Genomic DNA, 26,533 nt, shown 5'->3' on the forward strand with positions numbered 1-26,533 from the left:
TGCACAGGTTCTTGATTGCTTCCACAATCAGCTTTGTGTACAGTGTATCCAGTTTCAATCTGATGGATATACAGATCAAGTTCCTAGATGCTCATCCTAGAGAAGAGGTAAAGTTTGCAAGCAGGCAGGAAGTGAAAGAGGTTCTTTCCCCTAATCCCATCATTAATGTTATTTGATCACCCAAACTAAGAGAAAAGCAAAGTTGAATGTCAAGGCTTTGGCTTGCTTTGAGGATTGTGGCAGATGCCTTTGACAGAAAAAGGAATACAATGTTTTGCCTAATTCAAAGTCCCCCCACTTCTAATCAGGGATGGTGTCCCTAGTCTCTGTTTACCAGAAGCTGGGAATGGGCAACAGGGGATGGATCACTTAAGGATTACCAGTTCTGTTCATTCCCTCTAAAGCACCTGGCATTGGCCACTGTCGGAAGACAGGATACTGGGCTAGATGGACCCAGTAGGGCCGTTCTTATGTAACCACATTGCGTAGACCTGGGTCAAGTTTGAGTCAGCTGTTCTTCAGCCAGAGAGAAGTCTTAAAGAAGATATCACAGGATGTTCCTCCACTTAACCCACAACAAGATCACAGTGAAAGAGGAGAGAAGCCAACACAAATACCTCCCAGAAATTTGCAAGTTTAACTGTCTGAAGTGATTTATTTGGAAAATATCCTATAGAACATGAACAGGTTGAAAAGGAAAGCATCACTGCTGATCAGATACTGAGTACAAATGCAGAAGAAAATTAGGAACAGAAGGACTTGCACAGTACTTTAATAATGAAGCTGCTCCTTTTTGTCCATCACTGTTTGTCTCCTTTTTTATTCAAGCTCTTGATGGTGCTTTGTGGAGTATACTGAACTGTACTCAGAGCAAATTCAATACAAATGCTTTAAAAACAAGATGAACCTTTTCATACCCTAGTTCTACAGAAATGAATAAATATTTTATCACCATTGTTGTGTGTGTGTCAAAATATCAAATCTAATATCAAACCTGCCATATCAGTCCTGAGGTAATTGGTGATGTGCACTTCAAATGTCAGCAACAAGCAGTTAATGCTTGTATTATCCCCAGTCTGAACATGTATATTATTTTATTTTTCTATTTATAGCACTTATGAATAAGGTAAACTACGGAGCACAAATCTGAACTAATCCTTACAAGTGTTCCACTGTGACAAATCTTATCTTGCTTATAATGCTAAGCAAGCAATTTATTTGGAGAAGAAATTCTGTGACATCACCAAAATTCTGAAATAGTGGTTATTGACACTGTATGCAGTAATATTGCGAGACATCGTGATTAAGGATGAAATATTAAGTCTTTATAAAAAGACTATAGATTGTTCGTTTAAGTATTTTAGTATGCATGGGGGTGACTATATTTGATAGTTCTGTTACACAAAGTAACAAATGGACATTGACTTCTGTGTAATATTACCCTTGCATTTTGTTCACTGGAAGTGTGAATGGAATATGAATTATTCTACAACACTGCAAATAGGTTAGTAGGGTACTTAAATCATACATATTTTGACTACTACTATTAAGATTCTAATTCACCTAACAGTTTAAAATTAGTTAGTTTAAGATTTGGTACCATTTCTGAGTGACAGCAGAAGAGAGACAAGAGAGACAGAACATACATTCCTATTATTTATTATGTACATTACAATAATGCAAGGAAGCCACAAAAGTGATTGGGGCTCCATTGTGCTGTACCAACAAAGTAAAAAGGACAGACCTACTCTGAAGAGTTTACAGCCTAATTTAAATCAAGTATAACTAGCACTAAGGAGGACTGGGAAGGGTGGGGGAAAGAGATGAAGGAAGCAGCAATAAGAAATGCATTATATGCATTAGGCTAGCTAGATTTTTAAAAAAATAAGATATGAACAACAAATATATGGAGCCTAGGTTGATGGCTGGCATTCACACTATTGATTGACAATTTATAAAAGAGGGCATGACAGTTTTGTTTTACCTTCTGCTTTTTACTTGAGAAAAATCAGAAACAGCATTCTACAGTTTTACAGGACAAGAGCAGTAATCCTTCAGCTCGACTCTGCACTGATTAGACCTCAACTGGAGGCCAGTTCTGGGCACCACATTTTAGGGAAGATGTGGACAAATTGGAGAAAGTCCAGAGAAAAGCAACAAAAATGATTAATGGTCTAGAAAACATGACCTATGAGGGACGACTGAAAAAACTGGGTTTGCTTAGTCTGGAGAAGAGACAACATGGTAACAGTTTTCAAGTAAATAAAAGGTTGTTACAAGTAGGAGAGAGAAAAAATTGTTCTCCTTAACCTCTGGGGATAGAACAAGAAGCAAATGAGTTTAAATTGCAGCAAGGGCGGTTTAGGTTGGACATTAGGAAAAAACTTCCTGTCAGGGTGGTTAAGCACCGGAATAAATTGCTTAGGGAGGTTGTGGAATATCCATCATTGGAGATTTTAAAGAACAGTTTACACAGACATCTGTCAGGGATGGAGTCCTGCCATGAGTGCAAGGAACTGGACTAGATGACCTCTCGAGGTGCCTTCCAATCCTATGTTCTACGAATACCTACTGGATGTCTCAAAAGGAGCATATTGTTAACTATCACACTTTAATCTAGGGACCAACATATTGAATCTTTAGGACTTCCTTCCTCCAAAATGTTAGCCAGGCATTCAAGTTAAACAGGTGTTAAGAACAGCCCCCTCTGTCCTACCTACAAGATATAAAGTTTTAGCCAGTTTAACTCTTCCCCACCACTTACCCTCAATTGTTCAAAATTAATTTTCTTGATGCTTTTGCTGTTACTTTAGTAACTCTCCGGCTTCTCCACTGGACGCTCAGGTTTTGTCTAATATCAGCCTAAGCGGACTTCCCCATGTATACACTTTGGGTTTGGCTACACTCAAAACTCCAAAGCGCTGCTGCGGAAGCGCTCCTGCGGCAGCACTTTGAAGTACGAGTGTGGTCGCGGTGCCAGTGCTGCAAGAGAGCTCTCCCAGCGCTGCAGGTACTCCACCTCCTCATGGGGATTAGCTTGCAGCGCTGGGGCATGTTTACACTGGCGCTTTGCAGCGCTGTAACTTGCTGCACTCAGGGGTGTGTTTTTTTCACACCCCTGAGCGAGAAAGTTGCAGCACTGTAAAGCGCCAGTGTAGCCAAGGCCTTTGAAGACAAGAGAAGTCAAAGAACAAAAACCACACTCCAGGTCATTTTCTCCTCCTCCTCCATCACCTTTTGCGAATTGCCACATTAGCTTCCTTAAAGGGTAAAATAAAAAAACAACTGCTATAATAGCAGAAATCCTAGAAACTCCTAGATAGGAAAAACAAGATATCAATCTTCTTTAACCAAGTAGAATGCAAAATATCAGCTTCCCAGGATAGCTTCCTCACCCCCAGCATGAGCTGTTACAGTCTCTAACTACCAATCTTTGATTTTCCAAAGTCATAATAAAAGAAAATCTGCAATGTGGAGAAGGCAGCTAAACAAGCCCACAGATGGTCTGGAAATAAAAAAATCCAGCAACTGATCAAACACAAAGCACCTTGTCACAGCACACAATGAGAATTAGCAATTCAAAGTTAAATTTGTTAAAATGGTAAAGGAAATTCTGTCAACATATTTTAAATTAACTGTGGCAAATTACTATCAGACACTACTGTTAATTTAGCTATGAAAAGTGCACAGTAATTTTTTATTAAGACAATAAAATTATTACACAGTAGAACTTATGTTCAAGTTCAGCTTTGTTATACACCACTATTTTAGATCAATTCACTACTATTAACTCAAATTTGCATAGTAACTAATCATATAAACCCATTTATGATTCTCAGTTTACTCCCTTCATATTACAAGATGCCCATGACCAGAAAACTCCATTATACAAAGAAAATAGAGTATTGTTCAGTGATGTGAGAAAAGTTAAACACATGCACAAAAGTGGACATTGTGCAGTTATTTTGACAACCCTGCAATGCTACTCAGTGGATTTCCTGTGAAGGAGACATTTAAAACTCACAGACCAGTCTATAGACATTTGCTCATTCAATATGGCTTCATGTGAAAAAGGGATAAACCAAGCTCCGGAGTACGACATTTGTTAATTAAATAGTGCCCTCTGCTGCTTGCAAAGGCAACTAACAGGGAAGAGACATATTTCAAGTATTTTTTATCCTAAAAATTCCATACTATTAAAGTATTGCCACTGTCAAACAGGAACGACATTCAAAAAGGCTTGAAGATGAAAACTCACACTCTTCAGAGACTAAAAATTATATGGAGTTATATATTTTTTGCCTAAGTAACTTCCACAGCAATCTTGATCAGTTGGGGGGAGGGGAGAAAATCTTTAATCAATAACTCATCCTGGGTTTTGAAAATCAAATTAAATTATTTCCTGTTGATGCATCAAAAATTCTGCAGTTGAAACCCATGGCCTGTTCCAAAGCCCTCTAATGCAATTAGGGGAAAAAAAAAAAAAAAAAAAAAAAAAAAAACCAGCCAGGCTCATGCGAAGTAGTGGAAATGTATTTAGGGAAAAGTGGTCCAGATAACACTACCAGCACACATGAATGTATTCAACACAGCTGAGAAAAGGAGAGTAACTTCCCCTTATTATTTTCCGCCCCCACGCCCCCACTAGGAAGCATTTTTTTTCCCACAGTATAAGAGATATGTTCCATTGAGACCACCCAAACTTCTGTTTGTTTTTTTAAATATTAGTTTACAATTTTTTTAAAGTGGGTGCCTAAAGCTAGGCAATGGGAGTTTTTGGGTGCTCAGCACTAGAAAAAGATCAAGCCACTTATTTCAGCACCTAAAAAAGGATTTCTGAGTCTAATCACGCATCCAGATTTCTTTTTTTAAAGACTTTAGCTTTAAAATTCAGAAGCCATGCTCTAATAGCACAAGTCATATCAGCGTGTGTATCAATAGGATGCACTTCGAGTGGCTTTGATGCACGAGGCCAAAAGCTTCTCCTTCATCCCAAAGCATCTCTGCAGACAAGGGGAGCTGTACAGAGTCACTATTCATTCCTGTTCTGGCTTGTTTCTCCAATAAGTCCACCCTGGTTGTGTTCCTGTGTACAATGTCCCTCCATCACACCAGTTGCATTTGCACTATTTTCTTTAGCGTCCTATCATGCTTGTCTTCTCCTCACCATCTTAGCGTCCTATCATGCTTGTCTTCTCCTCATCATCCTAAAAACTTTTTGATTGTTGCCAATGCAATATCCTGATTTCACATCCTACTCTCCTAACAATTTATCTTAAATCATTCCATTTTATACCAGCCATCTTTCAAAATAATCTCAACTTTACTACTTCTAGATTTATGATGTCTGTTTCATTTAAAGCAGCTGCTTCTAAACTATAGCATAATACTGTTAGCAACCAAAATGAATGTCTATAGCAGCCACTCTTTTGTCAATGTCTATGCAGCACTTGTAGCTGTGGCCCATCTCCTTATAACCTTTATGGAGCCATTGACACTAACCAAGCTTTCTAGGTACGTAAGATTTTACTTGTTTATGACTTCACCGTTTCTGCATTTCAACACTGTCTACTGCCCCTTTTCCAAGATGCAACCACTTAAATCTTCCTGGCATTTACTGTAAGTACAAATCAAGTACATATATTTTCCAGAGTAGTGAAAAGTATCATTAATTCAAACAAGCATGCCTACCAGCTGTACAATGCATAAACTAAAGAGCTCAACTCAAGTTTAGAGTTGTCACACCCTCCAGCTCCTCTAACATTTTTCCATTTTCATCCAGTTTAAAAACCACAATGAAAAACAATGATGATTCCCTGCCCCAATGTCTTACACTGAAATTTGATTTGAACCAGTTGCTTCATTTTCCACCAATTCTTGTAACACTGAAGGAGTCTTCATATACAGCTTTTTAAACTACAATTATCTTATCTGGAATGCTATATGATTTTGCTACTTTCGATAATGCTTCCCTCCAAACTGAATCAAATGCCTTCATAAAGTAGATGAGAACAACGAACAGCCTTAAGTCCCTTCTCTCTCCTCCAGTAACTGTCAGAGCATAAACATCTGATCCATATGGCCTGGTCTAAAGCCACACTGCTCCTCAAAAACTGGCCTTAATCTATTAATAATTAACTATCATCATGATTTTTGACACATCCAAAATCTTGTACCATAGCTTGCTCAGATACACTGGTACAGTTGGGCAGTGGAAAGTACTAGGGAACACACTTCTGGAAGCGATCATTGCTGCACTGAAGTGATCTAATAGGGCATCTGCATTTTAACACACAATTCTGTGTTTAGAAAAAAAATTAGACTCCTCTCTAGATTTTTTAACAAACTAAAGGAGGATTCCATTAGAATTTAAAAGAACTATTTCCATTCCCATCCTGCACTTTTAAAATTTTACTTTTTGCCAAACCTCTTCTCCGCTCATACCATCTTCTCCTTTTACCAGAATGCTGGACCTGTGTAACATCATTTGAAAAAGTGCCACTTTTAGCATATTCTATCTAGAAGTAAAAGAAAAATGACAGTATAAAGAGCAATATTTAATTCTTCATAAAAAGCTGTAGTGATAGCAGTTATCCACTAAGTGGCATTATTTACTCAACTATAGCAATACAGCAAAACAAAATCATCTGAACACAGTGCATATATTTACCTAAAAATGAATAGACTGAAAAATTGTATTCTGGATAATCAATTTCATTTATAAAATGTCAAAGATTTAAGCATTATTCCAATTTAATGAACAGGTTTCAAGCTTATTAGGAACTTGGCACTACCAGGTTATTCATTCAGTCAACACAATTGTAAATACATAAAAGAAGTGTCCAGTCACAAAGCAATCATGAGAAAGATGCAAAACAGAAATGTCACATCACATTGTAATTTGGGAATCTGTCTGTAGGATTTACAAATTATAAGCTATATATCTGAGGCTGCAAACTTAATTTTAATGTGCAGCTTTTCACATTCTCTACTGCCTGTTTGCCTCCACAGTGGACTGAAGCTCCAATACACAGAGATTCAGGGTTGACCAATAGAGGGTAGTTGACTAAGTACCTAATTTCTGGAAATCTATTCACTCTAGATAGACTGATTCCTGCTCAGAAGGACAAGCATAGCCAGGAAGACGTCATCTTGGTAACAAAGTCATGTGACAGTGTGTGTCATGTGGGAAAGTTGGTCAAGGATGTCAGCTGAATCAGGGAGGGAGAGGGGGGAAAAGGTTTAAAAAAAAAAAAAAAAGGAGCAGAAACTGGTTTGCACAGGGGCCTTTTTTCTCCAGTCCACAATGGAAAAGCAATCCAGCAAATGGCCGCCATGAACCAAGGCATCTGTAAGTGCTGAAAACTCACAGCTCTAGCTAATTCAAGTTGTGGGTGCTCAACACTTCTAAAAATCATGCCAGCTATTTAGATGCCTAATTTTAGGCAATATTTGAAGATTTTGGCCCTAGTTTCCAGAAGTTATTATACTACGCATAGAGTAAAGTATTTTCAGCTTGACTAAGATGCACTCACTGTTTACAGGCAAAGAGCTAGTTCATTAGAATTAGCGTAGCTTCTGAATGGGCCTGATTTGCCTCATGTAGTCATTTATACCTGCAAAATAGTAGTGTCTCAAGTAGGTATGAAACACTACTATTTGGTTTTGGTGGCACTTTATGTCCACTTTGCACAACTATAAATGACTACACTAGGCACAAACAGAAGGCAGTAGAGAATTTGCATCAGTACGTACAAGAGCACAGGGCAGTTTTGGATCTGACTTGTGGACTAGATAATGACTTCTTCATTTAGGCCCCAATTTTGCAAATACATAAGCATGTGCATAGCTGCATGTGCATAGCTAAATGTGCATGCTTAAACACTTGAAAGAGTGAGGCCATTCTGTTTGTAAAAATGGATTGTTCCTGATTTGTGTAGGCACAGCAGTGTTCACGCCCGGCCAACAGCCTATTTTACACATCCACCTACCACAAACATTTAGTGCACGAGTGAACCTATAACCAAATTCTTCACATCAATTAATTCAAGAGCTGTTTAAAAATTGTTGCTTTGCTCCAGTTGGAAAGTATTTGAGGAAGTCGTCAGCAAGTTTTGTTAATGGAGATAGACACCATACAAAAGGCGTGTGTTAAAAATAAATTGAGTGCTTAAAAAAAATTCACACTGTGCTTACTCCCTACAGCCTCTCAGTTTGCTTCTGGTGATAGTTCAAAGCCCTGGTCTTACGGCAAGAAAAGTCAATGGAACTTGTGCCACTACATCATGAAGGTACCTTTGAAAACCCTACCCATAATATTTTAGGTCATCAATGGGCTGGGCACAAGCTGCATCGGAGAACACTTCTCCATTCACGCCCACTGAGACAACTCCAGTCTTGAGAGTGTAGCCAGGATGATACTCTCAAAGGACTCAAAGGTATTCTCCAATCTGGGCATTTGACTGTGGAACAACCTAGCACAGAAGATAAAATTGAGCATAAAAGTCTAAGCCTCCCCATTTTCAAAAAAAAAAATATACCTTTTTGCAAAATCCTTCCTGCAAGTAACACATGACAAAGAATAATAATTACATTATTCTCCTTAAGACTCACTTATGTCACAATGTTGATAGAACAATCGACAATAACTAGACAGCAGGTGTGATCAGAAAACTGCTTATTTACTATGTATTTGTATTGAAATAGCACCCAAGAGTTCGAGTCATGTACCAGAGACTAACGTGCTAGGCACTGTACAGACAGAACAATAAAAATAGTCCCTGCCCCAGAAATCTTACAATGTAATGATCACACTAATTTTGATCTCGCTATTGTAAACAGTGCACAAGGTATCTAAATATTTTTTGTCCAATATTTTAACTGTAAGCTCTTTGAAAAAGGGACTAGTTTTTCACTTTATCTGGGCTCAGTGTCTAGCAGAATGAGGCTCCCATCCATGTATAAGAAGGTTTTGAATGAGCTCTCCCCTGACATCTAGTGCTGAGGTGGGGAGGGGGAAAGACTAGACTGTGGGCTAGACTATGTATACATGAACACACCTGCTCTGCCTAGGCATCCAGCAGACAGAGCTGTGTTGCCCAAGTGATCAATATTGCCTGGCATTGAGTTACAAATCTCTTTACTACTGAACACAGAGATAATGAAGTGCTGTTACTCTTATTGTATGAGTAAAGGGCAGTAGGACTGTACTTAGCCTGTCCTGATTAAGGGGGTCATCCTCAAATGAACTTGTGAAGCAGAGGTCATATGCCAGATCCCAGTGGAGGGGAGCGAGGGTAGAGACGGGTGTTTCTGTGTGGTGGTATGGACTCTGCTTAATAGCTGTAGGCAACATTTGACCTGCTCCTCTTCACTGTTTAAAGACAGCTGATTAGACTCAGTTGAGTCTTTAAGTGATCAATAGAGCTGAAATCACTGATAATCAGGTCCAAGGGCTAAGACTTTGACCTGCTGTGGAACAGCATTTCTGTGGAAGAGACTGCATAGCCTGCACTAGCAGTGAGGTTCCCTCACTTGCTGCTGAAATCACTGAGAGCTGGGTGACACCTCAAGAGACTGACTGGCATAGGTTGCAGTAGAGAGGCAGATGGCAGGAGGAAGCGATGGTGTAACTTCATAGGTGGTAGAGCAGATGGTAAGGAGGAGCAAACGCTGGCACAACAAATGACTGCAGTGGAGCGAATGATGGTGTGGAGGCAGCAAGCAGTGACACAGAGTGAATGACAGCAACTGTAAGCCAGTTACAACAGCAGCAGCAGCAACAGCAACATCCCTTCCCAGGGTGGGAGATAAACTCATGCGAGCACAAACTGAAACGGGTCTTTGCTGACCAAGGACAGGAGCTATGAGTAGGATGTGGCATGTTAAAGGAACATTTGTTTGTCAGACTTTCACATTGCAAAATGAGAAAATGAGGCAAAGGATGCTGCCCAATGTACTCTGGGGTGGGTGTTTTGCTCATGGTCAGATGTGTTCAAATCATGGCTGTGGCATTTTCCCAAATTAATGCTGGGTTCCTTTCTCTTTCTTTATTAAAAGTTCTGTGCTATACAGACTCTGTGCTTGCGATTGGGGAAACATTACCTCTTAGAGGCGCCCAAGGGTGATGTTTAGTTTTCCCAGATTACTGGATGGGGGCTTGAGCCGGTTCTGTGCTGTATTGTTAAGTGGGACATATTGAACCTGCTTGTTGCTCCACCTGGAAGAAGGGTTATACAAGATTGGGGCCTCTAGGTGCTATGACAATACAAATATTAAATACAACAGCATCAACAAAATCCACAGTAAGCAAGAACTGGCACAAGTGGAGGAAGATTTTGAAAAGATTGCTGAATCCTATATGACCATTTCTATACCAATCTTGTTTCTGTGCATGATAACAGAAACAACACAAATGCTTATGATAGATAAAACAAGAGTGCCCAAGTAAGCATGTGCAGTAGAATCATTTTGTCATTGAATCTGAATACCTAGATTGCTCTACAAGATGTTTCTGGGTTTATTTCGTAACCAACCTTTTTTAAAAAAAAAGAAAAATAGTTATAAGCAGTTACATATTTTGGTCCTTCCACTTGAAAAGGATGAATGAAAGCTTGGGGTCTATTTCAACCATTGGTCAAGAGCCATTCATGCATTATGAATGTGCCTAACACCATAATATTTGTGTGTAACGAGTGCCACAGTTCACTGGTTAACATATTGATCTCCACAGGGCTGGCCTTACCATGAGGTGAACTGAGGTGGCCGCTTCAGGTGCCATACTGTGGCGGGGGGGCGGAGGGGGGACACATGCCACTAGAACCCAGAGTGTAGAAAACTGTGTCTGCTTCTGCTGTTGCTGCATATGTATTCCCTCTGCTCTAGATGCAGAGAGATAGAGTGTTGTGCTGGAGGAAGGAGGGCACAAGAGACATAACAGGCAGGCAGGAGAAAAGGTGAGAGGGAATAACAGAAAGCAGCAGGAGCTGCTGGGGGAGAGGGGGGGGGAGCCTCTTATGTACCTCTCTAGCACCCCCAGGAGCCTGGATTGATTAACACCAGCTTCGCAGGGAGCTTCCTGTTTCCTGCTGCTTCCTGAACCCACTTGAGGAGAACAGGCAGTCAACTGAAGTAGCAGGAGCCAGTTAGGCCCTTAAGATGGGGATATCTTCCCTTGCACAGGCCTTGCTACCAGCCTGCTTATTTGTTCCCTTCAACTGAGTGTTGAGAGCCACTATAGCTGGCATAGAACAGCAGTCATGCGTGAAAGAAGAAAATGCCCCTCTGGGGCAGAATTCAGAAGAAAGCAAGCAAGCAAAGGAAGTTTTTCTATCTAAGCAGAAAGGAGCTCTCCTGAGATACATAAAACACAAATGTTCATGGTGATCCTTCCAGCCCCAGTGAAGATGTGAGTGGTGAAGAGATGCCTGATCTTCCAGTTAGTCAGAGTGCAGGTGACCTGGCAGCTACTGCAGCATCCATATCTCTATCTCAAAAGGGATGTAACCATGCACAGAAGAAAAGTGTAGATCTGAGAAGAGTGTGGTGGAGGCACAAGAAACAGCTGCTGCCAAGTCTAGATGATCTAGGACTGCGGACCCAGTTGAGCAGTGGCCTGAGGAACTTCCTTGTACTGAATGGACCTCAGCAAGTGAAAAACGTTATGTTCCCCAAAGACTATGAAAATAGGAGTTTCATCCAACATATTACTGGCATGAAATCCCCAATGGTGACAAAGTGGAGAGGCCATGGCTTATGTACTCAAAAACCCAGAATACTGCATACTGTTTTTGTTGCAAACTCTTCCAATCTAATGTTCCAGCCACATTGGGTTCTATGGGAACAAAGGACTGGAAAAATGTGGCTAAAAATCTGGCATGCCATGAGAAGGCAGCAAATCACTAGAGAGCATTCCATAGGTGGAAAGTGCTTGAGATGAGACTAAGGTTAAACGCCACCATAGTTGATCAGCATCAAGAGAAGATTGCATCAGAGTCTCTTTACTGGCAAAATGTTCTGAAAAGTCTCATTGCTACTGTGAGAATGCTTGCTACCCAAAACCTAGCACTGAGTGGCACTTCAGATCAGCTGTATGTGCCAAACAATGGAAACTTCCTTATAACTGTGGAGCTGATGGCTGAGTTTGATGCTGTACTCCAGGAGCCTCTAAGAAGAGTCACTACCCAAGAAATGTACACACACCACTACCTTGGAAAAACAATTCCAAATGAAATCATACAGTTACTGGCAACAAAAGTCAAACAGAAGATTGTGGCAGATCTGAAGTCAGCAAGATATTACTCTGTTATTCTGGACTGCACACCATACGAAATAAATGACTTTAATTTAATTTTTGTAACAACAACAGAACCTAGTGAAAATGTCCCAGCAATGGTGACTGTCAGAGAGCATTTTCTAGAGTTTATTGACATTGATGATACTACAGGAGCTGGTATGACAAATGTGCTTCTTAAAAAGCTGGAAGACACAGGAATTGCAATAGCTGACGTGGGAGGTCAGGACTACGATAATGGTGCCAACATGAGAGGAAAGAACAGATGAGTGCAGACATGGATCGAGAGTTAAATCCTTGAGCTTTTTTTGTCCCATATAGTTCTCGTTCATTGAGCTTGGTGGTCAGTGACGCAGCATCAGCTTCTAATGACGCTGCTGAATTTTTAAAATGTAATTCAAAGCATCTATGTATTTTTCTCTGCATCAACTCATCGATGGAGAATTTTGAAGCAACATCTGGGAACATCCTCTCTGACACTGAAACCACTGAGGGCCACATGATAGGACAGTCGAATGGAGGCAATAAAGCCTATCAAACACCAAATTGGGAAGATAGATGATGCTATAGTTGCCATTATGGAGGATAATGCTATGACAGGAACTGTTCATGGGAGAACAGTGGCAGAGGGAAATGGAATTACCAGAAACATACATAACTTCTAATTTCTGTGTGCCTTAGTGTTGTGGTATGACATACTGTTTGAAATAAATGTTATAAGCAAGCAACTCCAAGGTGTTGATCTTGATATATCTGGAGCAATGGAATAACTGAACAAAAGTCATACCTAAAGTCTTACCGGTCAGATGAGGGATTTCAAAATGTTCTGAAAAGTACACAGAAGTTGGCAGAGGAACTTCACATTGAAGCTATTTTCCCACCCATTCAAGAATACAAGAGTCACCGAAGAAGATGACATTTTGATTACGAGGCACGGGATAATCCCGTAAGAGACCCCAAACAACAATTCAAAGTTGAATTCTTTAACCAGGCGTTAGATTGTGCAATACAATCAGTTGAAGAACATTTCATGCAGCTCAAGGAACATAGCAGTATATTTGGGATGTTGTATGATATTCCAAAACTCCACACTATACCTGAAGAAGACCTACACCAGCAATGCAGGGCATCAGAGACAGCGTTGACACATGATGACATGCGTGATATTGACGTGAGTGATTTAGGTGATGAACTGAAAGCTCTTTCAAGATACATTTCAGCAGGATCAACTCCAAAGGCTATTCTGGAATATATGTGCACAATAAGATGACCACCCTCTTTCCAAATGCTTTTGTTGCTCTGTGCATACTTCTAACACTTCCTGTAACAGTTGCTGCATTCTCCACTGGCTTCTCCAAGCTGAAGTTAATAAAAACACATCTACACTTCAGCCTCTCCTGTGTCATTGTGGTTGGCCTTTTAGCCATCTCAGAACAGCATGAGCTGGCTCAGACTGTGGACCTTCAAGAAGCAGTTCAAATCTTTGCAACCAAGAAGGCATGGCAAGCACCACTTTGATTATTCAAACAGATAAAAATGCCAGTGTTTACTATGCAGACAAGAAAAGTTATACTTGCCATTCAGGCATTTGAAAGTTTAAGTGTTACTTAAAATTTTTGAACAAGGCATTTTAAGTTGTTAGCTCTCCTTTATTGGTGTAGGTAGCAGAGCAGTACCATGAGAGGAGTAGAACAGGAAGGCAGCAAAATTGAGGCCTTTCAAAGTTTTGGGCCAAGCGAGGGGACATGCGGGTGTCATTTGAGCTCCCCGCCTCAGGTGCCAAAATATTGTGGGCCAGCCCTTGATCTCCACATTATGAACTCATATTAAATCTTGCTAAAATACTGTCCAGGCTAGTCTTTTCCCCCCCGAGATACTGTTGTAATATTTGGATAACATGCTGAAGCTGGCTATCAGAAGGTTTGGATGGCTCAGATGGAAAAAAAAATGAGTTCAACGTTCTCTCAAATAAGTATTAAAAGGTAAGATTTACAGCTGGTTGAAACTTTCAAACGGAAGACTTCATTAAGAAAAATTGCAAAAAAACTATGTCAAAGTGTCGTCAGTTCCACACAGTGTTTGGTAACAATAGTTCTGGAAGTTTTCATTTGCCAATTTAAAAAAAAAAAAAAAAAAAAAGGGAGGGAAAAAATAGGTTCTTTTCAAACTCTGCCAAGTAAAAATAGCCTTTTAAATTACTTTTTGCAATTTTTTTTTCCATTTTTCAAATAGCTCTGCTGGAACCCACTTTTGGTAGCAAATTAAGTTTAATTCTCCTCTTTTCACTGATGACAAATGTCTCCAAAGTTTCATGAGCACAGCTCTGAGTAAGAAACGTACCCAGCATTTTAAGGATAATCATCAATACCCCACCCTGACATTTTGATTCAATTTTCAGTAACTGTTGTGACTAAGATAGACAAGTGTTGCCAAAGTCATTATTTTGACACAATCTTTTGCTGGAATAAGCTATGAAAGTTTAGCTAAACAATCAGCAACTCATTTAGAGCTTAAAACAAGTTCCTGCAAATGTAGATAACATATACACAAACTTATGTGTCATCTGGTAATAAGCTACTGAATGTTAGATATATAATGTATTGGAAACAAAAGAACAAATAATCAGGGCTTGCAGAATTTTCACACCACCAGTATTTCATGCAAAAAAAATAGTTGTACCACAAGAGCCTTTATAAGCCACAACCCTGACACTTAACAGAATAAAGATAGTAGTGTTTTGTATTTGATTGTAATGCTGTTTAACTTCTTATTTAATAAACTTTAAAAAACCTGTCATTAACTATATCTTATGCTTTTGTTATTCCTTCCTACCTTTACTTCACTTTTTATTATGGATCAGACTCTCTTCTGTGATAGGTCCTCTTCTCTTTTGTTCTTCTCTCACCCACCTATATCCTTTCCTCTTTCAAACAGTACTTTCACCTTTGTCCTCTTCCTTCTCCCCCTTGCCTCACTTCCCCCTCCACCCCCACACATTAACCCCTCTACACCAATCAGCCATTCATTCATTGGCTCACTCAACTTCCTCTCCCCTGTTCAGTGAAGAGCAATGGCTTTTGGCTGTGGGACCCCTCAGCTCCTCCCTGTGAAAGTGGCAGCAGCACATGGGCTGCACTGCTGCCCAGCCCCCATTCCCTCTCAAAGAAGCACGAGCCCTAGAATTTAATTGAGAGCAATATCCTTTCTATACTTGTATGTCTTTTTACACTTAAAAAAAATCCTGTAGAAATTTGTCAGTAATAATTTTCTGTTAAATCCTATAGGATTCTTTCACAAGAGACCCCCGTAATGCAGACCGAGAAAGAAAAATACGTGAGACCCAAACGCAAAGGATCTATGTTGATTACTAACTGCACTTCAGTGTGTGTTTATTTATGGACTTGATGGCATAATTTTACATGGTAGAGAAGAATACTTCCCTCTACAGCTGGACTTACTGAGTGAAATTCTATTGCCTATGTTATAAAGAAGGTCAGACTATAATCATTTTAGTCCCTTCTGGCCTTAAAGTAAATCCATAAATCTGCTAGTGGTTCTATTCTGTTCCTTTTACATCATCACATCTATAATATTAGTATGGAGTTCCCTGGGTTTATCGGAGTGTGGCTGAACCAAATCTGTTTTGTTCGCATCCCCAATGACACAGACTTCTGATGTGATGAACTGATTTCTTTCTGCTCATAACTCTGATTTTTCTTTGATGTTTCTTTTGGGGGTCACTTGCTCATAGCATACCATGCTGGATAATGCACAACAGCTGTCCTGTTGCCAGAGTAGGGAAAAGCTATCCTAAAGACTCATTTCCACATATCTGAGGGCTCTTTTTCTTTCTGCTAGGAACCACGAACCCAAACTGACTTCCTCTAATGAGCCTTGTCCCACAAACACACACACTATGGAAACAAAACAAAATTGTCCCTCCCGTAAGGATTTGACAAGGGACAGTCCGTTTCAAAACACCAACATCTGCCAAAAGTTTTCAAACAAGCTAAGAAGAAGAGCTGGTGAACAGCAGCTTGTCTGAGTCAGAGCTGATGAGAACAATTCTGTGGCATGCTGCCCTAGAGATCCCAAACATTTTTTAATCAAGAACTTGTCCATCGTTAACAGTGCTAAAAGGAACATTATATTTTCCTCTTCAATTTCTGTTCCCCTCAGGAGGTGGACAGCAGTAGCCAAAGAGCAAGGCTTTCCCCCACAGAGAAGTGTGATGGGAGACGTAATTGTCAAGGACAGAGTACCATTGTGTATGTAAGGTCTTTCAGACCAGGCTCCCTTCTAATTCATGATGTCTCAAAAGTCTTTTCTTGGAGGGAGACCAAGAGATCATCTATAAGGCAATTTAGTGCATCTCAAGCTGGGGTGTAAATGTACAGTGCTCTAGCCTGCCGGGCATTAAAAGTTCCATAGTACACTTTGATGGCCAGCTGTTTCAAAGTTGTTCCACGCAGAGTTGCTGCTGCTGTCTCTCTCACGGGAACACTGTACCAATCATTTCAGCAGTGCAGGCACCCCTAATAAAGCCAAGCATATTTAACAAAAATACACACTCTACAAGTCTACAATATGCTACATTTCAGAATATGAATTTACTTTCATTTAAACACTGCAAAGGGGAAGGCATATAAAAATCACACACACTTGACAATCTCTTACCTAGCAAGGTAGTAGTTCCAGTTCAGGTTCTACAATCTAGAATGATGGAGTTAGAAACTCAGCATCCGTCTGTCACATAACACACTCAGGATCACACCCGGAATCACTACGCTTTTCCTTTCCTTCAACTTTGCAGATGACGCTTCCCTAGCTTAAAAAGAAAATAAATTGGGTTATATCAAAGAAAGCCCATACTCATTTTTTAAAAAGTGAAATTTGGAACATTGTTAAAAGAGACTTAGAAAAACAATTTTAAAGGTGTGGCAGAGCTGAATTTTTAAAATATTTAATTTGAATTTTTATTCAGGCAAACATTCAATTATTGTTGAACTGCCTCAACAAATTATTTGCGATTAAGTTGATGAATTGCTGCCAAGATTGGTGCAAGTTGTTTTCACACAACTGAGGCATGTGCATTATGTTAAGAATTCAACTAAATTATGAGAATGCGTGAGACCCATGCCTTGTAAAATTTAGCTGCTTGTCATAATACCTATATTCATTTAAAACAAAATATTTACATAAACTGGAACTGCTTTTGCCAAAATCCTTTGCATACTGGAAGATTTGAGATCGGGCTCTCATACTTTCAAAAGATTACCAAAGTTTTAAAAATCAAATGTAAATATTAGGGAAAAAACAAAGTAACTAAACACAAGGGTTATTTCTAGTGTAACAATATCTTTTTTTATGGCTAAAAATCCACTGTTCATTCCATAGTCAAACTCAAGAACAGCTGCACAGTTATGATTCCTGATGTCAGATTTGTGTCCATTTATTCTTTTGCGTAGAGACTGTCCAGTTTGTGTCTGGACACAAATCTGACATCAGGAATCATAACATTCAAAAATCAGTGGGAGAACACTTCAACCTCTCTAACCACTCAGTGACAGACTTGAAGGTGGCAATTTTGCAACAAAAAAAAAAAAACACACTCCAAAGAGAAACTGCTGAACTTGAATTAATATGCAAATTAGATGCAATTAACTTAGGTTTAAACAGACTGGGAATGGTTGGGTCAATACACTAATTTAATCTATTTCCCTATGTTAAGTTCTCCTCACACATTCTATGGGTCATCTCAATTATCACTTCAAAAGGTTTTTTTTCCTCCTGCTGATGATAGCTCATCTCAATTGATTGGACTCTTCCAGTTGGTATGCATACTTCCACATTTTCATGCTCTCTGTAAGAAGATATTTATACAATCGGTGTGTTCCATTCTATGCATCCGAAGAAGTGAGCTGTAGCCCATGAAAGCTTATGCTGAAATAAATTTGTTAGTCTCTAAGGTGCCACAAGTACTCCTGTTCTTTTTGCGGATACAAACTAACATGGCTGCTACTCTGAAACTTGTAAGTGAGGACTGGCCTGTCTCCCAAGATCTCTAAGAGTGAAGGACTGTCCTTCAGGACAGGTTGTAGATCCCTGATGATGCGCTGGATGCTAGTGGCGTTCTGTTACTTTCTTTGTTGGGCCTGTCCTGTAGTAGGTGACTTCTGGGTATTCTTCTGGCTCTGACAATCTGTTTCTTCACTTCAGCAGGTGGGCATTGTACTTTAAGAATGCTTGATAGAGATCTTGTAGGTTTTTGTCTCTGTCTGAGGGAATGGAGCAAATGCGGTTGAATCTTAGAGCTTGGCTGTAGACAATGGATCATGTGATGTGGTCTGGATGAAAGCTGGAGGCATGTATGTAAGTACAGCGGTCAGTAGGTTTCCAGTATAGGGTGGTGGTGTATGTGACCATTGCTTAATAGCAGTGTAGTGTCCAGGAAGTGGACCTGTTGTGTGGACTGGTACAGGCTGAGGTTGATGGTAGGATGGAAATTGTTGATGTCATGGTGGAATTCCTCAAGGGCTTCTTTTCCATGGGTCCAGATGATGAAGATGTCATCAGTGTAGCACGAGTAGGGGCATTAGGGGATGAGAGCTGAGGAAGCACTGTTCTAAGTCAGCCATAAAAATGTTGACATACTGTGAGGCCATGCGGGTACCCACAGCAGTGCTGCTGACTTGAAGGTATACATTGTCCCCAAATGGGAAACAGAATACCTGTGAGAGAAGGGCATCATCCGATTTACATGGATGGCCTTGGCTGTCATTCAGGATGCAGTTTGTAGTGACTACCTCTTGACCGCTGAGGTTGCAAATGGTGTGAAATGTTGGCTTCAAGTGAAATTTGACATCATCCGCCACTTGGTTATAATATGCCTCACAATTGCGGAGTGTCAGGGTGTTCAATTTTCACTTCAGCTGATTGTGAGCATGCTTATCACCATGCTGGTGGGCTGAGGCCTTCAATTTAAATTATCTGGAAGGCCTTGTCTGATAGCCATGGTCGTTGCGCTGGATGCCTATAGCCAATCACCTGAAAAGTCTAAAGATAAACCGGTCATAGGTTACCCCACTGCATCAATGGAAAGTCTGTGTATCACAAATCTCCTGAAAAGTGATACTTCTCATAATACCCTTGAGTGAGGGCTGCTGCAATTCCATTTCTGGAGACATTGCTTTTCAGAAGCAACAATTCTGAAAACTAACCAGGGACACAGCAGACAGAATCTTTGAGTTTCCAGGTATACCACAGAGGTACTCAGCAGCTCCTTTTTACATTTAGTTAAAAATGTGATTAGAGGTTTCCTATATTTTGTTAGATGACAAATGTTAAAGGTCCTGATCCTCAGCTAGTATATATCAATCCACATATTGCAGCAATCAAAGGCAACAGTCTCTTTACACTTTTGGTACTGTGGGGAATAAATAGAATTTTAAGTGAATCTTCTATCTAGAAGCCTGAAAATTCTCAATCTCTGCTTAATAATAAATAAAAATAACTAGTGTGCCCATCTCTACTGTATCTGAGCATCTGACTCCTTATTCTAATCACCCTGGATTGTTTCCAATACCAGAAGAGACTCTGGGCCAAATTGTCAGTTGCTGTAAATTGGCATAGGTCCACTAGCTTCAATGAAGGTATGCCAATATAGAGCAGCTGACAGTACAGCCTTCCATTGCCACTCATTAAGTTGGCTGATTGTTACGTGGGGATCTGGAGAGGACACTTAATCTCTTTGAGAAGCTAATGAGAATGTAAAATAAAAATCACCAATTTTTTGGAGGCTGTATGCTTGCTACTGTTTATGAATAATTGGGGGGGAGGGGATGACATCTCATGTTTTCACTTGTTTCCAAAGCAGATTAGCAGATGTAGACTATAGTAGTTACTTCAGACCAGATAATCCCCTTTGTTTGTTAACACCAATTTTTTAAAGAACTTTTTAATCCTAAAGAAAAGGCACCAAGCTCTAAACTTTTAAGATTTTAATTTCATAGCTAAAACAATAGTTTCCCCTCGATTCTGATTAAAAGAAACAAAGCAATGGCTCTTTAATTGCCAGTGGTGAGATTTTCCAGTGGTTTACATAAATAGCTACACAAGGTACAAAGTGGGTATGAAATACTGCCCAGTTCAGTCACACTCAGACTAAATAAGTGGCTCTTTAATGCATCTCGTGCAGCTATTTGCAGCACATGATATTAAAACACCATGTGATTTAATTAACAACCAATCAGGATGCTTTTATTATGTTATTAACCAATTGTAGGTGATAAAATAATACTTGGTCACTTATTTTGCTGAGAGAATTTTTATATATTATACACATACACACTAAACATTTCCCCATCATATTGTTTAAACATGAATATATACTAAAGTAAATGAAACAAAGAATTCACACTACTGTGGCTCTTTTGGGTAATGCTGATCATTAATTTGGCTCCTGAACCACTGAGGTCTGAGTATCATTGGCATACTCAAAAAAAAAAATAAAAACAAAAAAGCTGTAACCCACTTTGCTAAAGTGTAAGTGATTACACAGGGTTGCAAGGCAGTAAAGAATCTGGTCCCCAATATGCAATACATGTGTCATTTTTTTGACATTATACAAATGTTCACATAATGGAATGATTTTCTACAGCTGCCAATCTACAATCACAGCTTTTCGCTACATATTTTAAAATTTCAGATTTCAGCTTAAAGTAGCCAAAACAACAATGCTATTGACAAAACTGCATCATACTCTGTAAAATCCAACTGATTCTTAAGTGATTGGATGTGTAGATAGTCACTGACACAGGATGGAAGAATGCGCTGGAAAGCTGTTTCTCTCAGCCCCAGGAGAAATGTTTCTGCAAGGTTTAGAAATGGCTTGGTCAAAGAGGTAATACAGTATTTACTTTCCACCCTCTTTACACCCAGCCCCCTCCCCCCCTCCATCAGAATCCTCTCTTTAATTCAAAATTGTTCAACCAAAAAAAAAAATCATCAGAACAAAATATATTTCAATTCTGCAGATCTTCATTGAAGGTGTAACTATCAAGTATTCCCAGGAAGAATTAAATCTATTCTTCACCAGTAATATGGTCTCTCTTTTAAAAAACTGTTATGAACTGAGATGCACAAAACTGAGGGGGGAGGGAGGAGACCAAAAAAAAGATCTGAGTGACTTTAGACATTTTTACATGAAATAGAATATAGCAAACAATGTAACAGAATAAGCTTCCTAAAGCAATTTTTAAAACATGCATTTTTTGCCTTGAGATTCTCTTCAGTGAAAGTCATATGGTAGCGTTTTTCTCCTTTTATGGGCAAAAGAATAGAAGGAAGTCAGCACCACTACAAGAACTGCTCCCTTCAGCACCAGCATATGAATTAGGATGTTGTGAGCTGTTCTACTACTTACTATCCCTATCTCAGTGAAAAAAAAGCACGTACACTGAAAGCACAAATATAGAACATGAAATCAATCAATATTTTTTCTAATACATACGTAGTTACTTGTCACAAACTATTTCATGATTTCCTGGCTACACTTTAAAGACTATATTAAGAACTAAAAGATGCAGCACAGGTAAGCAAATACAAATTAAATACATAACATTGCCTTCTTGTATTAACGCCATATCAGTAGTATATGAATTTATCTTTTGGAATCAGATACACTGACTCAGAACTGTAAGTAAAATGCAAAACTGCGTAATACAGTATTTACTATTCTACGTTCTTATGTGTTCTATAACATTTTGGTGTTTGCCTCCACATCCTTTTGTAGAACAAATGCAGCTCAACAAAACAGGACCATAAAAAAAAGAGACTAATGTAATTTACAAAACTTTGGCCTTCCAGAAGACATTGTCAACCTTTTAAGGCTCCAAACTGTAGAAAGGTAAATGCCATTCCACATGCCTTCAATGAGTTTTGTTGTTCTGCATTATTAACAAGACAAACTTCAGTTTGGGGCCTCATTAACTCAGACAACAATTAGGAAGCTTGGCCCAACTCATATGATGATGCTCCTGACATGCACACATTTGCCTAACTACAGCTGCTTATACAGATTACTTATAGGTCCAACTTAGTCACCAGCCCCATAGGATGTGGGCTGCAGACTCAGATCCAAAAAGCCACTTGTTGTTACTCAGCTATTTGCACTTAATATTGTAACCAACCTGTCCCTGCTTTCTTGGACACTGATGCAGCAAACAAAGTTAACCAAGTGTAAGTGTTTTCAGGATCATAGGCCAAGTCTTAAAGTTAAGAACATGTGTAAGCATTTGAAATAGCGACCCTTAGTCCTTAAAACTAACTGAAAGAGATGCAAAAACTTTTAACAAGAGACACTGTCAGGTCAAATAGGATTCAAAATGTAGGGTTGGTGACCAGTTTTAAATAATAATATTAAAAAAGAAAAAATAAAACCACCATCACACAAAAAAAAAAAAACCTTGGTTTTTTTTGCAAGCCTATCACTGCTAGTACATGACAACCTGAAAGTGAAATGTTAGAAACTTACTAGTCAAATTTTTATAGCCATAGGATCTGCTCTTTGCATTTAGCAGCATAAATAGTGAAAAATGTTTTTAATTTTGTTTTAATAATCAAATACTATTTCAAACATAAGCAAGGAATATACTTCTTAAATGTGATTTTTAACCTGACAGTAACCATTTATAAATAAAACAGATCAGACAGAATGTAACTGTGTTCACAAAACTATTAACATTTACTACAATTGTGGTTACTCAGACTGCAAGGACTTAGCAGCCCAGCGTTCTTCAGTAGCAGAACAGAAGGGGATTTTTTTTTTTTTTGGTAGATTTACTTTTAGTTCAGTAAAAGACAGTCAGACAATGTGCAACTATCTATGACAGAATGAACAAATAGTCAAATCCCAACCATGCTTGTCAAAATGTAACTAACTAGTTTTACACCAATTATATTAATAGATAAGCAACTAGCCACACACTTAAAACCTTTATGATCTGTCCATAAAACCTATACAATTACAAGGGAAACATTCAAACCATGAGCCTCTCTACTCGTAAAAAAATTAATCAGTTAATCAAACAATATAGCCCAAACTCACTTCAAGATCTGAAATCAATCAACATAAATGATTAAAAGCACACAGAATTTTTTTTTTTAAAAAAAAAAGATAATATTTGATGCAAAAACAAAGAAAAACTATAAAGAACCTCAGGACATACACCATATAGACGCTAATTTGTTCAATACTGATAACATTAACAGGGGTTCTCAAATGTTCCCAGCATGGACTACCTTTGAGACAGTCTCATGGATCCCATTTTCCAGCATCCCAGTCCTAATCTCATTTGTAATCACTAACTGTCCTTGTAGTAATTACAATTGTTTATATGGAAATGTAACATTAGGAAAGTATTTAGATATTGTTTACTGTGTTTGTTATATTTGCTATTTTGTCCTTCTATTGCAGGGAAGTCATGCTTCCCCCCTTGCTACCTGCAACTATTTCTTTAATAACTCATTGATTCTTTCCCCACTCCCTTGAAATTCTGGCCTGTCACATCGAGACCTATGTGCAGGAAGAAGGGGACTACCATAAGAGAGCTATGTAGTGGCAGAGGTTGCTCTTGTCTCGCTGACAGCTCCCGAGACAATTGGCAGCTCCATTCTCACTGGTAGATGACAGTTCCTGTCTCCGAGGCCTTGTCTACACTATAGAATTTCATACCCACTATCTAGCACCGATACAGTTGCATTAGTGATGGCAGCAATGCCAGCACTAGAGTAGATAGGGTCTGACATTTTCATTACCATATTGTGAAACCCTACTCTGAGACAGTGCTGAAAATGCCTAAGCATGGTCTATGCTAGAGCTTACATCACTGATATTAAAGATGTAATGTAGATGAATATAGAACAGCTCCCATTTCTTCTTCTATGCAGGAGCCGCTTCTACTGGAGGCAATTATGGTGGCTCTGCCTTGTTGGTGCTTCTACAGATGTCCAAGTCCTTCAGATCTGAAAACAAGGCGCAAGCAGCATAGAACCTCCTCTATGGAAACCACCAGCAGGCTATACCACAGTTTGAGAACTGCAGAACAACAAAATTACATAATCATGCGCTAACAGAAGAAAACAGATTATACTAAGGGAGGGTATTATCAGGCTGAAGCAGCATTAGACACTAATAGTTTCTAGAAATAAGGACAACTCAGAAGAGAAAGAATCCTAGCAATTTCAACGTCCAGATCCAATCTAGAAACAAGCCATTTAAACAAATAATACTATGAGAAAATCCTTCCTCCCTGTTTGAGTTACTGATAACTCAAAAGAAAATGATCTTGAATGCTTATGAATCAATGTTTTAACAGATAAAGTACAAGATACAGTAGTCATTAGTGTCTGCTACAGACCACCAAATCACAACAGGGAAAAGGATAACTGCCTCCTTATGCATCTATCCATAAGGCATAGGAGAAAAGGTATGTGATCATGGGGGGCTTTGATTTAAAATGATATATGTTGGAGGTCTCATGCTGCCAGTACTAAAATTTCTTTGGAATTTCTAAACATTACAGATTACAATTTCCCAACTACAAAATTATATGGTCAACATGGGAAAAAAGAATTATTAGTGCAGAACTTGTCCTAACAAGGAGCTGATCACAGAACTAAAAATTAATGTTAGTTTAAGTACAAGTGATCATGACTTGGTCATACTTATAACGTGCAAGCAGAATGAGTCTGACCCAGTAATATATATATATTTTTTGCCTTAACAGGGCCAATTTCACAAAGCTGAAAACAATCATAAGCCAATTAGCTAGAAGGAAGAACTGACTCAGAAAAATGTGAATGATAATCGGGAATCATTTAAGAACACCTTACCAGATTCCCAAAAAGCCACAATCCAACAATTAAGGAAGACTGTGCTGGTTTAAAAAAAAAAAAAACCACACACTAAAACACACACAATCTGGCTTAGAGGGGAAGTGAAGACATCTACAAAAAAATTAAAAATATATAACAAATGAAAGAAAGGTAAAGCTCATTGTAAGGAACATAAACCAGAAGAAAGAAATTATAGTTAAGTGATTAGAGAAGCCAAGGGACACAAGAAGAAACCTATGGCCAGCAAAGTTAAGGACAATAAGGAGGATTTTTAAAAATATATTAGGAACAAGAGAAACCTAACAATAATATGGGTCCATAACACTACACTATTAATAATACTGCAAAAAAGGCAGAAGTGCTCAATAAATATTTCTGTTATGTATTTGAAGGAAAAGATGATGTACTTTCATCATGAAATAAAAATACTCTCCATCCTACCGGTACTTCTGGAGAATATTAAACAAAAGCTATAAAGACAGACGTTTTTAAAATCAGCAAGTCCAGAAAACTTGCATCCAAGAATTTTAAGAGAGCTAGCTGAGGAAGTCATTGAAAATCACCATTAATCTTCCAATCAGACTTGGAGCACTGGGGAAGTCCCAGAAGACTGGAAGAAAGCTAATATTGTGTCAATCTTTATAAAGGGTAAATGGGATGACCTCGGTAATTATAGGCCCGTGAGCCTGACATCAATCCCAGCAAGATAATAGAACTCAATTAATAAGAATTTAAGGAGAGCAGTGGAATTAATGTAAATCATCATGAATTTATGGAAAAATAGATCTTGTCAAACTAACTTGATAATTTTTTGATGAGATTATAAATTTGGTTGATAAAGGTAAGTGTGCTGACATAATATACTCAAACTTATGTAAGGTATTTGACTTGGTACTGCACCGTATTTTGATTTAAAAACCAGAATGATATATAATTAACATAGCACATGTTAAATGGATTAAAAACTGCATAACTGATAGGTCTCAAGAAGTAATTCTAAACAGGAAATCATCACTGAGTGGGTGTGTTTTCAGTGGCATCCCACAGAGGTCAGTTTTTGGCCCTACAATATTTAAGATTTTATTTTACCTGGAAGAAAAAAAAAACAAAAACAAAACAAAAACAATCATCACTGATCAAGTTTGAAGATGACACAAATGTTGGAGTGGTAAATAATGAGGAGGACAGGTCACTGATTCAGAGTGATATAGATCGCTTAGTAAACGGGGCACAAGCAAACAATAAGCATTTTAAATACAACTAAATGTAAGTGTATGCATATAGGATCAAAGAATGTAGGCCATATTTACAGAATAAGGGAATCTATCCTGGGAAGTAGTGACT

At 38.8% G+C, this 26,533-nt stretch overlaps 1 protein-coding gene across 3 annotated transcripts in view; it reads right to left on the reverse strand.

Moving 5' to 3' along the window:
- Positions 1-26,533, reverse strand: part of CYRIA (CYFIP related Rac1 interactor A) — a 70,729-nt gene that overhangs the window by 35,861 nt on the left and 8,335 nt on the right. For 2 of the 3 annotated variants that reach the window (XM_050950913.1, XM_050950909.1), the window contains exon 2: positions 16,970-17,120. The exons of the other annotated variant lie outside the window; for it this stretch is intronic. The gene's annotated coding sequence lies outside the window, so the exon portion shown is untranslated. The remainder of the gene's footprint in view (positions 1-16,969; positions 17,121-26,533) is intronic. 3 annotated transcript variants of the gene reach the window in all.

This window comes from Gopherus flavomarginatus, chromosome 4 (assembly GCF_025201925.1).
Source record: "Gopherus flavomarginatus isolate rGopFla2 chromosome 4, rGopFla2.mat.asm, whole genome shotgun sequence".
Lineage (NCBI taxonomy): Eukaryota > Metazoa > Chordata > Testudines > Testudinidae > Gopherus > Gopherus flavomarginatus.